The 18,061-nt window shown below is 39.3% G+C and overlaps 1 protein-coding gene across 13 annotated transcripts in view; it reads right to left on the bottom strand.

The window, feature by feature from the left end:
- LOC100523684 (tubulin-specific chaperone cofactor E-like protein) overlaps positions 1 to 15,163 on the bottom strand; it is a 165,490-nt gene extending 150,327 nt beyond the window's left edge. For 2 of the 13 annotated variants that reach the window (XR_002335685.1, XM_021062993.1), the window contains exons 1-2: positions 14,931 to 15,163; positions 12,672 to 12,747 (exon numbers count right to left, since the gene is read on the bottom strand). The gene's annotated coding sequence lies outside the window, so the exon portion shown is untranslated. The other 11 variants (XM_021062995.1, XM_021062996.1, XM_021063000.1 and 8 more) reach the window with 11 other exon arrangements.

Below are 18,061 nucleotides of genomic sequence, written 5' to 3'. Positions count from 1 at the left end.
TACAAACCATTCTGGCTTATAATGAAGAGTAAACATCAGCCACGTAGAGAGGTCGCTAAAGTTTACAGGTACTATTTAAAAAAAAAAAAAAATCACTAGCCCCTTCCACATTTCATGCTACAGTAGTATTGCCCTATTGTGATATTGCCTAGTGGTTCTAGAACCAAACTGCCTGGATATAAATCATGACTGACTCCATGACTCTGACTGTAGGTAAGCTGTTTTGGTTTCTAGGTCTCCATTGCCTCATTCATAAAATTGGTAACAGATAGCCCCTAACTCCTAGCTCACAGGGTTGCTAAATGAATAAATACGGGTATTTAGCACAGTGCCTGGCACATGGAGAGCACTCAGTAAATACTGGCTCACTACTGCTTCTATTGCAACTGCTACCCCTATTACTACTCCCATTACCACCCAGTGAGCATGGCAGCATGAATGTTGGGCTAGGGGACTTACAGTTTTTGTTATATCGATTTGATCTCATTTTTTTGGCCCTAGGCCCATGATAATTAATGTCAATTAATGATTCAGGCAGTAAAATGTCTGACATTTATAATTTAATTCCTCCTCAAAAAGATCTTCCCTTCTCTCCACCTGTCTAACTTTTATGCATCCTTCAAGGCCTTACTCAGAATATACTTTGGAGATGAAGTCTTTTCAGATACCTCCTGCCATAATGATCTGTTTCCTTTGAGCTAAGCTCATGGTATCTATAGCCTAGAATATTCAGTGGGCAATTAACCACATATTTGCATGGATTCATTTTTGTCCCATTATTAACTCATGCATAGTGCTGGGATTTTCATGTGTTTATGTCTTATACCCTTTAACTACATAGCTCGTGAGGGTAAGAACCATATCATAATGCTTCTTTCTATCATGGACTAGACTGTGTACATAATTGGCACCTGGTAAATATTCTAATCAATGAATTTTCCAATCACTTCTGATTATGCACATCTAATGTATTTTAGAAAATATGAAAAGCAGCTGTATTAACAAGCTCAGATCAGAGAAGAAATGAACAGAAATTCTTCATAGCTACCACTGAAATACATAATTGCATCTACTTCTCCATGGGGTTTCCAAAAATAAGAGATCACCTGATAGAGCAATGAATCAGTAGCAGAGTCAGAAAAACTTGCTTCCTAGCATAAGCTAAATTCTTCCGCAAAAACTAGTCACAATAGATTCAACACTGAATATGTGATTTGGGGATCCATACTATACTATGCATTTCACATGTAAGAGTTAATAATTTATGCCATACTTCAGAACAACAGGCACAGTTTAGTAACTGAAGATGAATATATGTGCTCTGCTGGGAATGTAAAATTGTATAGCTGCTGTATAAAACAGTATAACATTCCGAATTAAGATGGTGGGAATAGAAGGACTGGAGCTAAACTTCTCTCCTAAAAATAACAAAATTCACAACTAAAGCCTGAGCATTCTCCAACCAAATGGACCGGAAACCTTAAAAAAGATACCCTACTCCAGAAGAAAAAGAGGAGGCCACATCAAGAGGTAGGAGAGGCAATTTCGTGATATAAACAACCCCATACCTCCTGGGTGGGAGGCTCCACAGACTCGAAAATAACTGGTTCACAGAGACTCACCTACAGGAGGGAGACTTCTGAGCCCCACATCAAACTTCCACATGTGGGGATCCGGCACTGGGAGAAAGAGACCCTGGAGCATCTGGCATTGAAGGCCAGTGGGGCTTGTGTGCAGGAGCTCCACGGGACTGGGGGAAACAGAGACCCCATTCTTAAAAGGTGCACACAGACTCTCATGTGCACTGGGTCCCAGGGCAGAGCGAGGTCTCCATAGGAATCTGGGTCAGACCTGACTGCAGTTCTTAGAGGACATCCTGGGAAAACAGAGGTGAATGTGGCTTGTTGTGAGGGAAGGACATTGAAGGCAAAGCTCTCGGGAATATTCCAGCAGCTGCCTTTCTCTGGAGGTGGCCATTCTGGGAAAATCTGGCCTCACCCCTTACTCAGCCCTGAGAAGCCCCAGGGCAAACAACAATCCAGGGGGGATCACAGCCCCACCCCTCAGTAGACAGGCTGCCTAAAGACCCCTCAGGCACACAGCTGCCTCTAATCCCATCCAGAGACTAAGCCCCACCCACCAGAAGGATGAGAATCAGCTCTACCTACCAGTGGGCAGGCATCAGCCCCTCTCATCAGGAAGCCTACAGCAAGCCCCCCCCACCAACTTCAGCCACAAGGGGGGCAGACACCAGAAGCAAGAGAGGCTACAACTCTATTATCTGCAAAAAGGTCACCACACCAAAAACCTATAACAAGGAAAAGACAACTATAACTCAGATGCGGGAGTAAGGAAAAAATCCCAGAAGATCAGCTAAGCGATGAGAAGAGTCCCAGCCTCCAGGAAAAAGACTTTAGACTGTTGATGCTGAAGATGATGCAAAACACTGGAAATAAACTGGAGGCAAAGATGGATAACTTACAGGAAACACTGACCAAAGAGATACAAGATATAAAACTTAAACAAGAAGAGATGCAAAATACAACAACTGGAAAAAAAAATTCACTGTTAGAAGCAGCTAACTGCGGAATACAGGAGGCAGAAGAACAAATAAGCGAGGTGGAGGACAGATTAGTGGAAATTACAGATGCAGAACAGAAAAGAGAAAAAAGATTGAAAAGAAATGAAGAGTCTCAGAGAACGCTGGGACAACGTTAAACACACCAACATCCACATCATAGGGGTGCCAGAAGGAGGAGAGAGAGAGAAGGGGACAGAAAAAGTATTCCGAGAGATAACAGCCGAAAATTTCCCTAACATGGGAAAGGAGCCACTCACTCAAATCCAGCAAGCTCAACGAGTACCATATAAAATAAACCCAAGGAGTTCCCATCGTGGCGCAGTGCTTAACGAATCCGACTGGGAACCATGAGGTTGCGGGTTCGGTCCCTGCCCTTGCTCAGTGGGTTAATGATCCGCCATTGCCGTGAGCTGTGGTGTAGGTTGCAGACGCGGCTCGGATCCTGCGTTGCTGTGGCTCTGGCGTAGGCTGGCAGCTACAGCTCCGATTAGACCCCTAGCCTGGGAACCTCCATATGCCGCAGGAGCGGCCCAAGAAATAGCAAAAAGACAAAAAAAAAAAATAAAGTAAAAAAAAAAAATAAACCCAAGGAGGAATACACCGAGACACATAGTAATCAAACTGACCAAAATGAAAGACAAAGAGAAAATCTTAAAAGCAGCTAGGGAAAAGAAACAAGTAACATACAAGGGAACCCCAATAAGGTTATCTGCAGATTTTTCAGCAGAAACTCTGCAGGCCAGAACGGAGGGGCACCATATAGTTAACGTGATGAAAGGAAAAAACCTCTAACCAAGACTACTTTACCCAGCAAGGCTCTCATTCAGATTTGAAGGAGAAAGCAAAACCTTCACAGATAAGCAAAAACTGAGAGAATTCAACAATACTAAACCAGCTTTACAACAAATACTAAAGGAACTTCTCTAAGAAGAAAAGAAAAAACAGCAACAGGAAACAAAAATTCCACAAATGACAAGGCTCACCAGTAATGGTATATATACAGTAAAGATACGAAATCATCCATGCACAATTATACCACCAAAATCAGAAATCATGAGAAAAGGTGGGTACAAATGCAGGACACTGCAGATGAACTTGTAATTAAGAGAACAACAACTTAAAACAATCTCATATACATATAGACTCTTATATCAAAACTTCAGAATAACTGCAAACCAAAAATCTACAATTGATACACAATGAAGGATTCTCTGGAGAAGAAATATATCTCATAGTAAATAAGTGCATAATCCACCATGAAGAGGGTCATTTGACATCATTCTTGGAATGCTGAAGTCTTCTTAGATCTGATTCTGATTTCCTCTCCATCAAAGAATTTATGGTAACTATAATTAAATAATGCAACTGTACAATTAAATAATATACTTGTACAATTGTATTATTAATAACCATTTCTCTCCATGGCACAATGTAAGGTCTATAATGTCTTGTTTGTCACGTCACCTAGAATGGTGTAATGCTTATATTGAAGAATCAATAAGATGTAACAAATTGTGAGAACATATTTATATAGTTACACTGTTTTTTAACCAATTTATGCATTTTATATTTTACTTATTTTCAGAGGGTGTATTATTTTTGTTATTCTTACCAGTTAAGTTATTCTTTTTATTATGCTATATAAAATATTTAATGGTATATAAGGCTTTCTTCTTTACAAATTTTAGTTGCACGATATACACAATTTTAATATAATGCTAATATTTAAAGAAAAATTGAAATGTAATAGATAATACTAAATAGTAAAGATGAAAGCCATACAAAATGGGATAAAGTATAGAATAAATTTCCTATTTGTCTCAGCATATTTTCCATTCCACTTCTCCAGAGGGAGTCACTTAATCTGTTTCTTAAGATCCATGATATAATAATCTGTGTGAATGTAATTGTGTTTAAATATATGTATTTTATTCTGTAAAAAAAATAAATTAAAAAAATTTTAAAAATAAACCATTAAAAATTTTAAAAAATAAAACACTAAAAAAAAGAAAACAGTGTAACAAAAAATGAAACACAGAATTACCTTATGACCCAGCAATCCCTTTTCTGGGTATATACAAAAGATCTGAAAGCAGAGATTGGAGTAGATATTTGTACACCAATATTCACAGCAGCATAATTCACAATAGTCAAAAGATGGAAACAATCCAAACATCCATAGCTGGATGGATAAGCAAATGTAGTATGTATGTACAATGGAATATTATTCAGCTTTGAAAAGGAAGGCAATTATTACAAACGATACAGCATAGATAAACCTGGAAGACATAATGCTAAGTGAAATAAGCCAAATACAGATGGACATATACTATACGATTCTACTTACACGAGGTATCTGGAGTAGTCACATTCAGAGACAGAAAGCAGAAGGATGGTTGCTAGGGTGTGGGGACAGCAGGGGATGGGGAGTTACTATTGATTACTGGGTACAGAGTTTCAGCTTGGGAGCATGGAAAAGTTCTGGAGATGGATGGTGGTGACAGGTGTACGACAAGGTGAATATACTTAATGCCACTGCTCTGTACACTTAAAAATGCTTAAAATGGCACATTTTATATGTATTTTACTAAAATAAAAACATATTTTGGAGTTCCCGCTGTGGTGCAGTGGGTTAAGAATACAACTGCAGTGGCTCAGGTCACTGTATGGTCACAGGTTCAGTCCTTGACCCAGCGCAACAGGTTAAAAGATCCAACTTTGCTGCAGCTGTGGCAAAGGTCACAGCTGCAGCTTAGATTCAGCCCCTTGTCTGGGAACTTCCATATGCCTTGTATGTGGCCTTTAAAAAAAAAAAAAAAAAAAAAACCCACTTCAAAAAATTAGAGAATAAACAAAATACATGCTATGCTAAAATATATATATATATATATAAAGAATATAGGTCAAGTCTAAAATGTCTGATTCTTACTCTCTTAGCACACTTAACCAAATGAATGCCAACAATTCACTTAAGGATCTTAAACAATGAATGAAGGATAAATCAGCCAAGTCTCAATAAATGCATTTTGTGGGAGATTTGATTTATAATGTATACAACCTTATCTTTTACTTGGACTCTTCTACCAATGTTCATGAGGGAAAATGTCACTAATGGATGAGGGATTAATAGAGTTAACATTTAAATTACACTCTCCAAAGGGACTTGCCTTTATAAAATGTATGCCTGAAGGTACCTGATAGTATCTATGAGAAAATATGTCATGCTCATATAAGTCACAATAATAAAGGTTTAATAATCTAGACTTGTTTCCAACATTTTAAGAGTCACAATCCTTTCCTAAACTTCTTTATTCGTTTACCTATGAACCAAATAGTAATACCATGATTATAAATAAAAATATTCTCAAAAATGAAGGCTCTTCCTTGAGGTAATGGCATCTATTGATCAGAACTTAGTATTTGAGATTCACTGCAGTAAATCTTTCTTTTAAAATAAAGTGTTATAAGTGTAAGCATAAACAGGAAGTGAAAGTGCTAAAGTTAATGGTTTCCTGAAAAACTGTCTCCCCAGGCTTCATAATGCAGTTGAGCCTCATTATTAGCAAATACCTTACTTGCAAATTCACCTACTCACTCAAATTCATTTGTAACCCCCAAATCAATACGTACAACATTTTTCAGTCATCTGCAGATACTCTCAGAACAAGAAAAAATTCAAGTCACCAGGTAGATGTGTACGTCTCCAGGTGAGCTAGAACAAGGCATCACTCCGCCTTCCTGTTTCAGCTCTCATAATGAAAACAAGAATTCTTTTCACCAACTATTTAGTGCCAGGTTTTTCATATTATTGTGCCTTTTTTTTTTTTTTTAAATTGAAAAAGGGCTCTCGGTGCAATGTTATGACCCTAAGCACAAGAAGGATGTGATATGCCTTATGGAGAAAACAGATCTTTGGATTTACTCAGGCATGAACTATAGTGCTGTTCACTATGACTCCAAAGTTAATGAAGCAACAATATATATTCAATAAGGTGTCTTTAAACACAACACATATAAAACAAGATTATGTGTTGATCACTTGACAAAAATTCTGTGAGCAGAGGCTGGCAGGACCCTAACCCTATTTCCCCTGAGCGCAATGTCCATATCCACTAATTTGGTGTTCACAGCAACTTTACATAAGTACCACGAATTACAAGAATCGGCTGTACTTCGTTAAAGAAAATTCTGTAAGAAAAAAAATAGAGCAATGGAACTGAAAAGAGAGTCTGGAAATAGGCCCATGTAAACACGGCTATGACCAGCATAGAGATCAGTAGAAAAAAGCTGACCTATACAAGAACTGTTCTGGGACAAATGAATATAAATCTGGGTAAAATGAAAAGGAACCCTCACCTCACAACATAGAAAAACTTAATCCAGATAAAACGTGGACAGCAAAGTTTATGCCTATGAAAAGAAAACAGTTAATTTTTTTAATTAGAAAAGAGCTCTAACATTTTGATTTAGGTAGCTATTTCATTATCAAAACACAAAAAGATCCACAAAGGAAAATGAAAAACTTTTGATCATCAAAGGACACTGAACATGTAAAAAGACAAGCCAGAAACCGGAAAAAGATACTTGCCACATGTGTAACTAAAAACAGTAAGAAAAAGGCAAACAACCCAACAGAAAAATAGACAAAGACATGAACAAGTATTTAACAGAAGATAAAATTCAAAAGACTAATAAATGTAAGTAAAAGATTCAATAATATTCAGAAACAGACATTAAAATCTCAATGAACTACCATTTTATACAAATCAACAAAACTTAAAACCACTTACAATACCAAGTGTTGGAGAAAATGTGGAAGAATAGGAACTCTTCCACTGCTAGTGGGAGTACAAAAACCTTTGAAAACAATCCATCCTTGGCTAGTGAAATTAAAAATGCACATTCCCTGTGACATAGCCTTTCTACTTCTCAGTATCAATACTACAGGAACTTGAAATATGCCTCAGGAGAAAAGTATAAGAATGTCCACAACAAAAGCATAAATGGAAATTACAAAAATCTTGGTGAAAAAAAAAATGCCCTTACATTCAAGAATAAGCAATTGGATAAAGTACACTACATTCACTAAGTTGAAATGTTTACACAGCAATGGAAATCAATAACTGATTGTTTGCTATGACTACTTCCTTATCATATGAATGAATTTTAAAAACACTGCTAAATGGACAAAACAACTAATCACAAGAATATATACAGTACAATCCCACTTAAAATTTAAAAACACAAAATTAGGAGTTCCCGTCGTGGCGCAGTGGTTAACGAATCCGACTGGGAACCATGAGGTTGCGGGTTCGGTCCCTGCCCTTGCTCAGTGGGTTAACGATCCGGCGTTGCCGTGAGCTGTGGTGTAGGTTGCAGACGCGGTTCGGATCCTGCGTTGCTGTGGCTCTGGCGTAGGCTGGTGGCTACAGCTCCGATTCAACCCCTAGCCTGGGAACCTCCATGTGCCGCGGGAGCGGCCCAAGAGATAGCAACAACAACAACAACAAAAGACAAAAAGACAAAAAAAATTAAAAAATAAAATAAAATAAAATAAAATAAAAACACAAAATTAATCCTCATATATTTAGGGTTACATGTGAAGATGGTAAATGTAAAGAAAAGACAGAAAGTAATAAACACAAGGTTCAGAATTGTGGAATCTTGGAGGGTGGGGGTGTAAATCAAGCACACAGGAGGCAAAAACACAATTGTTCATTCCTTCCTCAAACATGCTCCTCCTCCACCAGTCCCCATTCCAAGGGTTATATTTGATTGTTCTCTTCCTCTCACACTTCCTGTAATTAACCTCCAAAACACCCTAATTCTGCCCAAGTTTTTCCATTTCCTTTACTTTTCTCTGGTTTGAGCTCCCAATCAACCCCTTGCTAGCACTCCTGTGAAAGCTTCCTTCCCTGGTCTCTCACAACTGTGTAATTCATTCTCCAAGATCATACAAGTGATCTCTTCAAAATTTAAGTCATGGAGTTCCCATCATGGCACAGCGGTACTGAACCTGACTAGTATCCATGAAGACGCAGGTTCGATCCATGGCCTCGCTCAGTGGGTTAAATGATCTGGTGTTGCCGACCCAACATTGCCATGAGCTGCAGTGCAGGTCGCAGGAGTGGCTTGGACCTGACGTTACTGTAGCTGTAGCTGGGCTGGTGGCTACAGCTCTGATTCCACGCCTAGCCTGGGAACTTTCATGCGCCGCAGGTATGGCCCTAAAAAGACCAAAAAAAAAAAAAGAAAATTTTAAGTCAACTCACATCCTTTAAACTCTCCACTCAGAATAAAATCCAATCTTTATCATCGTCTTCAGGGCTTCATTCCATCTGTTCAGTGCTTACCTCTCTAACCTTAGCACTCCCCACACTTTTCCTAGCCCACTGCATTTCAACCAGCAAGACTTCTTTTCTACTCCTCAAACCTGCCAAGCTGATTCCCCCTCTTAAGGCTTTCACAGGAATGCCCTTTCCCTGGCTCTTGGCTTAGCAGGCTTCATCTCAGCATTTAAGCTTCAAATAAATTTAAACACGAATGTTACCTTCTCTGACCAACCCACTAAAAATGGCACCAGTGCCACCAGCCATCACTTAATCACTTCACTCTTTCATTCTTTACAGCACTTATCACTATCGGTTGGCTTAGTGATAAACTTCACCAGAACCAAAGTCCCACAACAGCAGGGATGTGTCAGTCCAGTCTAGTGCTGAAAGGAGAGCAGTGTCTGCACACACAGCAACAAATATTTACTGGATAAATTAAAAAAGCAATTTTTACTTTGAATAAACATGAAGTAGTATCTTCTGGCAGATGAAAATCAAGAACACCAATGAGAAGAGTGACAGATGCTAGGAAATATTGAGAATCACCATAAAAGCATTAATCGAAGGATTTTAGTTTAATCCTTTTCCTAACAGTACTAACAGTAGATCACACTCCTAAGGACCATTAATGAATAATTAGTGGTCATCTCACGTAGCCACAGTTCTAAGTTTTGGAAGTATGTCATCTGTTTAACCCTCCTGTTCGATCTGAGTTCAATCATGAATATGCACTGAAATGTGAGCAAGTTATTGGTATCTTTATGCCTGATTTCTTCTTTGTAAAACAGAACTATTAACAGCTATTTCAGTCATTGTGAAGTTTAAATGACAAAAAAAAAAGTTTTTAAAGTATCTAGTTGTGCCTGGCTTGTAGTCAGTAGTCAAAAAATCATAGTTATTATGATGAAAGCTGAGAGTGGGAAAGTCCCAGACAAATGGGAGAGCTTATGAGTCAAATAACCCCCAAGCATCTTCTGCCTCTAAACAGAGAGACTAATTATATATGACGTACTGGGAACATATACAGGACTAAATCCTTTTCCCTCCAAAATAAGACCAGCGTGGGCAAAGGTAATACATATATATATATATGGACAAAGCACTTTGTGAATACCAAGGAATTGACTCTCTTCAAGGAGGTCAGTCACATATAAACCTGAGTCTTAAAAGAGAGCCCCAGGAATTCCTAGGTGAAAAATAAGGAGGAAAAGCAAAGTAAAAGTGAGAGATGCAGTGTGACTGGTGTGGAGTGAGAGGGAGGACGGCTGGAAGATGAAGATGGGCTGGCCAGACCAGATGGCAAGGGACCAAGGGCCTGTTTAAAAGTCTGTACTTCACCCTTCAGGGAGATGAAGGACGGTGGGGGGAATCTAACACATTAATTTGATACCAATCCTTCTAGAAAAGGCAAAACACCTTTATGACTTTAAATCCTATAAAGATCCACCATCTGTTACATCTAAAATGAAAAATAAATTTTAAGCCCGAATTCTTAAAAACATGAGCAATTTGCCTATCAACAATGACTGACAATGGAACCTATTCTCATTTCATTACTTCAATGACCCTTGTTATCAATCACACTGACCATTGTGACAAGAGCAGATAACATCTACATTCACTATGTGCCTTGTACTATGTTGTTTTATATGTGTTATCGTTCAATTCTCACAACACCTTTATAAGAAATACTACTTAATTTACTCCCTCTTACAGATGGAAAAACTAAAGCAAAAAGAACGTTTAGTCAGTGAGTAAAAGATTCGTATCGCAGCTGCTTGACTCCAAGGGCCTAAATTTAAACCAATCTGCTGAAATGACACCACTCTGTTCATTTACATCATTTGCTCAAAAACTGTATGTGTACCTACCGTACTTTAAAGCATCATGCTAGGTCAGTGAGTCTCAAATTTTACTGTGTATTAGAACTACCTAGGCAGATTCCTACATTCTGGTAAGTCTAGGGTGGAATTTCCAGAGATCTGCACTATAAGTCCAATCAATTCTGATTCACTTGGTCCATGAACTATATATACTCTGGTAAACCCTGAGCTAGGTGTCCTAGAGATTCAAGTATATTTGAGCCTCCTGTCTCCATGAGTTTACAATCTAAAAGGGGTAAAAACAAGATACATAAACAGCGTATACAAAGCAATACAGGAAGACTATAGTTCATTTGGTCCATGAACTATATATACTCTGGAAAACCCTGAGCTAGGTGTCCTAGAGATTCAAGTATATTTGAGCCTCCTGTCTCCATGAGTTTACAATCTAAAAGGGGTAAAAACAAGATACACAAACAGCGTATACAAAGCAATACAGGAAGACTTCAAGGAAGAAGGGTCATCTGTAATGAAATGAAGATGACAAGGATTTCATGAAGAAAGGGAACACATTTCCTGAACTTTCAGGAATAATGTTACATACAAAGGAAGGTATGGTGAGTAGACAGCGTGGCAGGAACAGGGGATCTGCATTTAGGGATGGAAAATAATGTCAGTCAATAGCAGAGGCTATAGAATGTGCTCAGGCCCAACCTAAATACTATGGGCTTTATTCAGTGGGAAGGTGGGAAATGGCTAGTGGTTTTTGAGGAGGGAAATGGTAACTTACAGAAATATTCTTTGGAAGGGTACTCTGATGAAGCTATGCAGGATCAAGCAGATTGAGAACAACGGAAATAGCCAAGGCTGTCAGCATTCCAATCTCAAAGAAAGAAAAGCTAGAATACAGTAGTGGAAAAGCTAAAAAAGAATGGTATCTCTTAACAATTGCATGTAGGGCAAAGGCAACAATCACAGCTAAATGATTTCTTCACCCCTTAAGTCTAAATTGTATTACTGTGAGTTCCATGTTACTTTTTACTTTTTCTTATATAGCTAACTAGGCACAAAATATATAGAATTCACTTGCTTAAAAATAACAGAGCTCACTAAGAGGTCATGAAACAGGCCTCTGAGCAGCCAAAATACATGTCACACAGTTCTTATACTAAAAAAAAAAAAAGTATTGATATATATAAAACATTTAATATTTAATATATATAAATGAAAGAACATTATTCAGAGCTACACAATCTTATTTTACACAAAATTCTAACAATGGAAAGCATCTAATTTCCAAATCCACAGCAGTTTGGAAGCAAAAATGAGAAGGGAAAAAGAGCCTACTCTAAACGGAAATACTTAAGGGTCTCAGGTTCAAGAAATGAAAACCATAAAAAAAAGCACACACAATCACTCAGGGTAAATTCTCCACAACTGTTTATTGAAAAATACACACGAGTCCCAGAAAAACAAAATTAATGAGAATCTTCCTTAAAGTCCCAAATACCTACCACAAAAAGAAAACCTTTAAACATTCTTTAAAGCTAAATATTTTAAAACAAATATTTAGTTAATTAAAAGATAATTTTTTTTGCCTTTGTTTTTTGGGGTTTTTTTAGGGCTGCACCCAAGGTCTATGGAGGTTCCTAGGCTAGGCATCGAATCTGAGCTACAGCTGCTGGCCTACACCTCAACCACAGCAATGCAGGATCCGAGCTGTGTCTGCAACCTACACCACAGCTCACGGCAATGCCAGATCCCTAACCTACTGAGCGAGGCCAGGGATCGAACCTGCAACTTCATGGTTCCTAGTAGGATTCGTTGATCACTGAGCACGATGGGAACCCTGCGGCCACATTCTTGATTAGATATCATATGAAAGCATTCTTATTATCTTCAAACTTTGAGTGTTATAAAATATATCTTTCTTACCTTTAACTATTTGTTGACCATGTCTTGATTACTCATGAGAGAGGGGCTATGCTTAAAGGATGCCTTGTGTGCAGCCCTAAAAAGCGAAAAAAAAAAAAGAATGTGGCCCCAGTGGTGAACTTTAATCTGGGCGACTCTTCCTCATGAATGTGCCTTTGAACTTCATCTTCCAATTAATATGAAGGTATCTTCAACAAAAATTTACACTTAATAGTTAATAACCAGACCAGTAACTGGTCTTAAACATATACCCTATAAATCAGGCAACATTATTTGACATTCAACGCCCTGGAACAACTGGCTGTGTGACAACTTTTAAATGGACTTTAAACATGGAAACACATGAAGGCCTCTCACCTTGTTCCTGAACACTCAATTAACGTTTATAATAACACTTTGCAAAAAGGACCTCACCTATTTTATAAACAGATGAAAACATCATTTTCATGGGGGTAATTAAGATGTTAACAGACTCAAAGTTATACTTAAGTTTATGATTAAATTACTTAAGTCATGAACCTCCACCTTTAATCATATAGAAAAAGTATACTGTACATTAATTACTGGAGTAAGAAGAGTATGGGTTTCAACATGAGATTTTTTTAAACAGCAGAAAAGCAAATCAGTGTACTGTGTATTTATAACATTGTAACATTAAAATAAAATTACCTTAAAGATGTTGTAGGGATCTAATAAGCCTCTCATTTCTCAGAACAGTAAAAGAGAAAATTAAAGTACACGCTTATTTCAAAAATTTCATCAAATGATCAGGCAATATTAAGATACCAAAGATTAAGACTGTGGTACAATATGCTACACATTATAAATATGTAAACAAATGAAGCAATCAATTGCACTAGCTTGGTTCTACTCTCCTCCTTGGCCCTCATTCCGCTCCTTATAATCATCTTTGCTCTCTAGAAACATACAACATGAGGACACTAATGCCAAAGAAATTTGCCTTGGAAACAAGTGTTTTTCAAACTGCAACTGTGACTTATAAATCAATTTAGTGGATTGCAGTCAACAGGTTTTTTAATGAAAATGAATGAAATATAACAGCAATGATCAGTATGCATCATTAGCAATAAGGGTAAATCCTAGGTGGGTAAGTACTAGATCATGATGTAAAACGTACTTCTTACTATTGAACAAGATTAAAAAAAATAAAAAATGTTGGAAGCGCCTACCCTAGAGGTCTAGGTCAAATACCTCAGGACCCAAAGATCTACCCAGATGGACTCTAGGAAACCAATTTAAGAGCTCCAGGGCAGCATAAAAAGAATGGGGACAGGCCTCAACTAAGCCTGTATTTGGACTTCAAAGAATTGCTAACTTCCCCAAACCGCAGCCCTAGGTGGTGCCTCCACGCTTCTGGTAGCTTAGCAACCTTCGGAGTAGAGCTCCTCCTCCCCCCACTGACTAAACAGTTCTACTCTTCCAACCAACTTTCCTCAACTACAACTTCTAAAATCACTGTGCCCCAAGAGAAGACAGCATGAAATCTCCTTCTTGCTTCACCAATTCCCAAAAGGTCTTCCTAGAAGCGGACCTCAAACTCAGCACTCCCCATTCTCAGCAAAGAAGCTCCTCACGGATCCTTCCCCTCCCCCGCTTCCAGTTCCCAGGACAAGCACCCTCCTCCCTAGCCCTATCTTACCCCAATCGCCTCAGTCAGTATCTTGGGGGCAAAACGATTCTTCCAAAAGCCCTTATTCAACTTTCACAGCCTTTTAACAGCCTTTACCAGCCCGTGGATTGAGCAGGCCTGGTGTCCCTGGGAATGCCCGCCCCGCTCCCTGACCCACCAAACCTCCCTGGGGATACGTCCTCTTTTTTTTTTTTTTTTTCCCTTTTTTGATTCAGTGGTTCAGAGGCAAGTTTCCTATTTCCTCAGCAGCCTCAGACTCGTCTCCTACCAGCCAGGAGGCGTTTCCCCACCCCCACGCCCCGGGCACAGCGAGAATCCCAGATTCCCCCAGGAACTCAGGCAGCACCCCACCACCACCCAGGTGGCCGCCTCCAACCCGGGCCGCGTCTCCCTCACTCAGCTCAGGCCCTCCCCGCTCCGCCCCGGCCCAGGCCCGGCCCCATCCTCCCTCCGGCCCGGGCAGGTGTCCCATCCTCCCCTTCGCCCAGGCAGGCCGCGTCCCGCTCCGAGTTCTTCCCGCTGTTTCCTCGCATGGCGCCCCGGTTCCGGAGGGGAGACCCTTGGGGATTGAGAAGCCGGCGGAGCCGGCAGGCCCGGGCTCCACTCACCCCTCAGCCCGGGAGGCGGGGGAGCCGCAGCGGCGGCTCCTCGGGCTGCGCCTCTCCTCCCCCCTCCCGGCTGCCGCTGCCGTGGCCGCCGCTCAGCCTCCGGCCTGCTCCCGGCCGGCCCTGGACCGGCTCCGCTTCACCTGGTTCCCAACTCCGGCCGCCAGAGCCCAGTGTCCTGCATTGACCCGGAAGCAGCTTTCCCGGCCCAACAACAACACGTGACCCCGCCGCACGTGTCACGTCCGCTGCGTGAATGGGAGGGGGCGCCGGAGGAGCGGGTCCTCCCTGACAAAAATGGGTTGCCATGGCGACGGGAATCCAGGTGAAGGCCTGGCCACAACTAAAAACACATCTCACCTGCTCTTTCTCTTGCTCATCATGAGGGGATACCCCGGGTGCAAAAGAGGAGTGTAAATTGTCACAGCGGAGTGCAATAACGGCAGGTCAGAGCAGAACCAAGGCCTCTGAGTGACTGCTGAATGCAGAAGGAGCTTAAGCTGAGCCTTTACAGACTTACCTAGAATTTTGTCCTGATTCTGTCACCAATTTGCAGTGTGACCCTGATCAATTCACTCCCTGTCTCTGTCTTCAGTGTCTTCATCAGCGAGCTCTAGGCTGTAATGGAATAGGATCCCGAGATGCTTTTGCGTAAGGACGTGGTAGCATTCTGGCCCTTTCCTCTTCACAAGGCCTGTGGCATCCTGAGCTTTCCGTGCTCCAAAACAATGTAGTAATAGCATCTTCCACTTACTGAGCCCCTTTTAGGTACCAGGCACTGTACATTCTATTTCTAATTTTTATGACCTTCCCAAAGTAGGTGTTGTACAGAATTGAAAACTAAAGCTAACAGAGGTTAAGTGATCTGCCAAAGACCATCCAGTTAGTAAAAGTGACAAGGCTGGTTGAGAAATTAAGAATCCGCAATACTAGTCCTGGTTTTTCCACTCACCAGCCATGTCACTTGAACTCTTTCTGCCTTAGAGGTTTACCTCCCAGATGACTTGCACTGGATGAAGTACCAAGGTCAATATATAGAATGTTTTACATGAATCTGTTTTCAAGAGCAAGTGCCATAGATTCTATCAAAATCACAAAGAAATCACTATTCAAAAAACCTTTAGTCTACATTATAGCTTTACATTCTGAGCCATATGTGAACTCCCCACAATTGATTTTTAATTGAGATATAAATGATATATAACATTGTGTGTTAATTTGATACATTTATATATTGCAATATAATTACCACTGTGGCTTTAAAACCTCCACCATTTCACATAATTATCACTTCTTTTTTGCTGTTGTGAGAACAGTTAAGATTTAGTCTCTTTGCAATTTTACATGCAACTTTAAAGTTAATAACACATTATCATTGACTATAATCATATTACTGAACATTATATATCCAGAACTCATTCATCTTCTAGTTGCAGATATGTACCCCTTAATAACATTTCTTTGATTCCCCCAACCCCCGGCCCCTGGAAACTAACATTCTACTCTTTCTATGAGTTTGGCTTTTTTAGATTCCCCATATAAAGGACACCATACATTATTTGTCTTTCTCTCTCTGACTTAGCACATTGCCTTATGTTTTATCCATGATGTTGCAAATGCAGATTTCCTGCTTTTTCATGGCTGAATAATTTTGTGGTGTGTATATGTACACCAGTCTTTATCCCTTCATTCATTTACAGACTCTTAGGTTGTTTCTGTATCTTTGCTATTGCAGATAAAGCTTCAGTGAACATGGGAGTGCAGATATATTTTTAATATCCTATTTGTGTTTCCTTTGGCTCTATACCCAGAAGTGAGGTTGCTGGATCCTATTATAGTTTGATTTTTAATTTTTTGAGGAACCTCCATACTGTTTTCCACAGTGGCTATATCAACTTACTTTTCCACCAGCAGTGAACAAGAATTCCCTTTTCTCCACATCCTCACCAACACTTGTTATCTCTTGTCTTCTTGATGATTGTTATCCAACAGATGTAAGTTAATATCTCATTGTGGTTTTCATTTGCATTTCCTTGATGATTTGTGATATTGAGTACCTTTTCATTGGCTCTTTGGGTGTCTTCTTGGGAAAAATGCCTATTCAAATTTTATGCCCATTTTTGAATTGGATTGTTTTTTGGCTATTGATTTGTATGAGTTGCTTATAATTTTGAATATTGACTCCTTATTTGATACATGGTTTGCAAATATTTTGTCTTATTCTATAGGTTACCTTTTCATTTTGTTCATTGTTTCTTTTGCTGCCTATGCAGAAGCTTTTTAGTTAATTGTAGTCCCATGTGTTGGTTTTTTTTATTTTGTTGCTTGTGCTTTTGGTGTCATAGCCAAAGAATCATTGCCAAGATTAGTGTCAAGGAGACTCTTTCAATGCTTTCTTTGAGGAGTTTTACAATATCAGGTCTTGTGTTTAAGTCTTTAATCCATTTTGAGTTGATTTTTGTATGGTTGTAAAATTGGAGTCCAATTTCATTTTTCTGTATGTGGTTATCCAGTTTTCCCAACTCCATTTTTTGAAGAGACTATCCTGTCTCCATTGTATAGTCTTGGTTCTTTTGTAGGTATTAGTTGGCTCTAAGTGTAGGGGTTTATCTCTGGGCTCTCTAAAATGAGTGAAGACACTGGCATGTTTTTATGCCAGTACCACAGTGTTCTAATTATTATAGTTTTGTAATATAATTTGAAATCAGGACATGTGATGCCTCTAGTTTTAGTCTTCTTTTTCAGTATTACGTTGGCAATTCAGAGCCTTTTGTAGTTCTATACAAATTTTAGAATATTTTCTATCTCTGTGAAAACTGCCATTGCAATTCTAATAGCGATTGCACTGACTCTGTAAATGGCTTTGGATAGTATGGACAGTTTAACAATATTGACTCTTTGATCCATGAATGCAAGATATCTTTACATTTTTTGTATGTCTTCTTCACTTTCTTTCATCAGGTCTTGTAGATTTTATTGCCATAAGTCTTAACAAATTTACGATTGAAATCATGCCAAGTATCTTTTGTAACCACGATTATAAAAAACCAGAAATCAAAAAGAGGAAAACTGGAAAATATACAAATGTGTGTAGATTAAACAACACACTCCTAAACAATTAATGGGTCAAAGAA

The sequence above is a fragment of the Sus scrofa genome, chromosome 9, assembly GCF_000003025.6.
Source record: "Sus scrofa isolate TJ Tabasco breed Duroc chromosome 9, Sscrofa11.1, whole genome shotgun sequence".
NCBI lineage: Eukaryota > Metazoa > Chordata > Mammalia > Artiodactyla > Suidae > Sus > Sus scrofa.
This window is presented reverse-complemented; position numbering and strand designations above follow the sequence as displayed.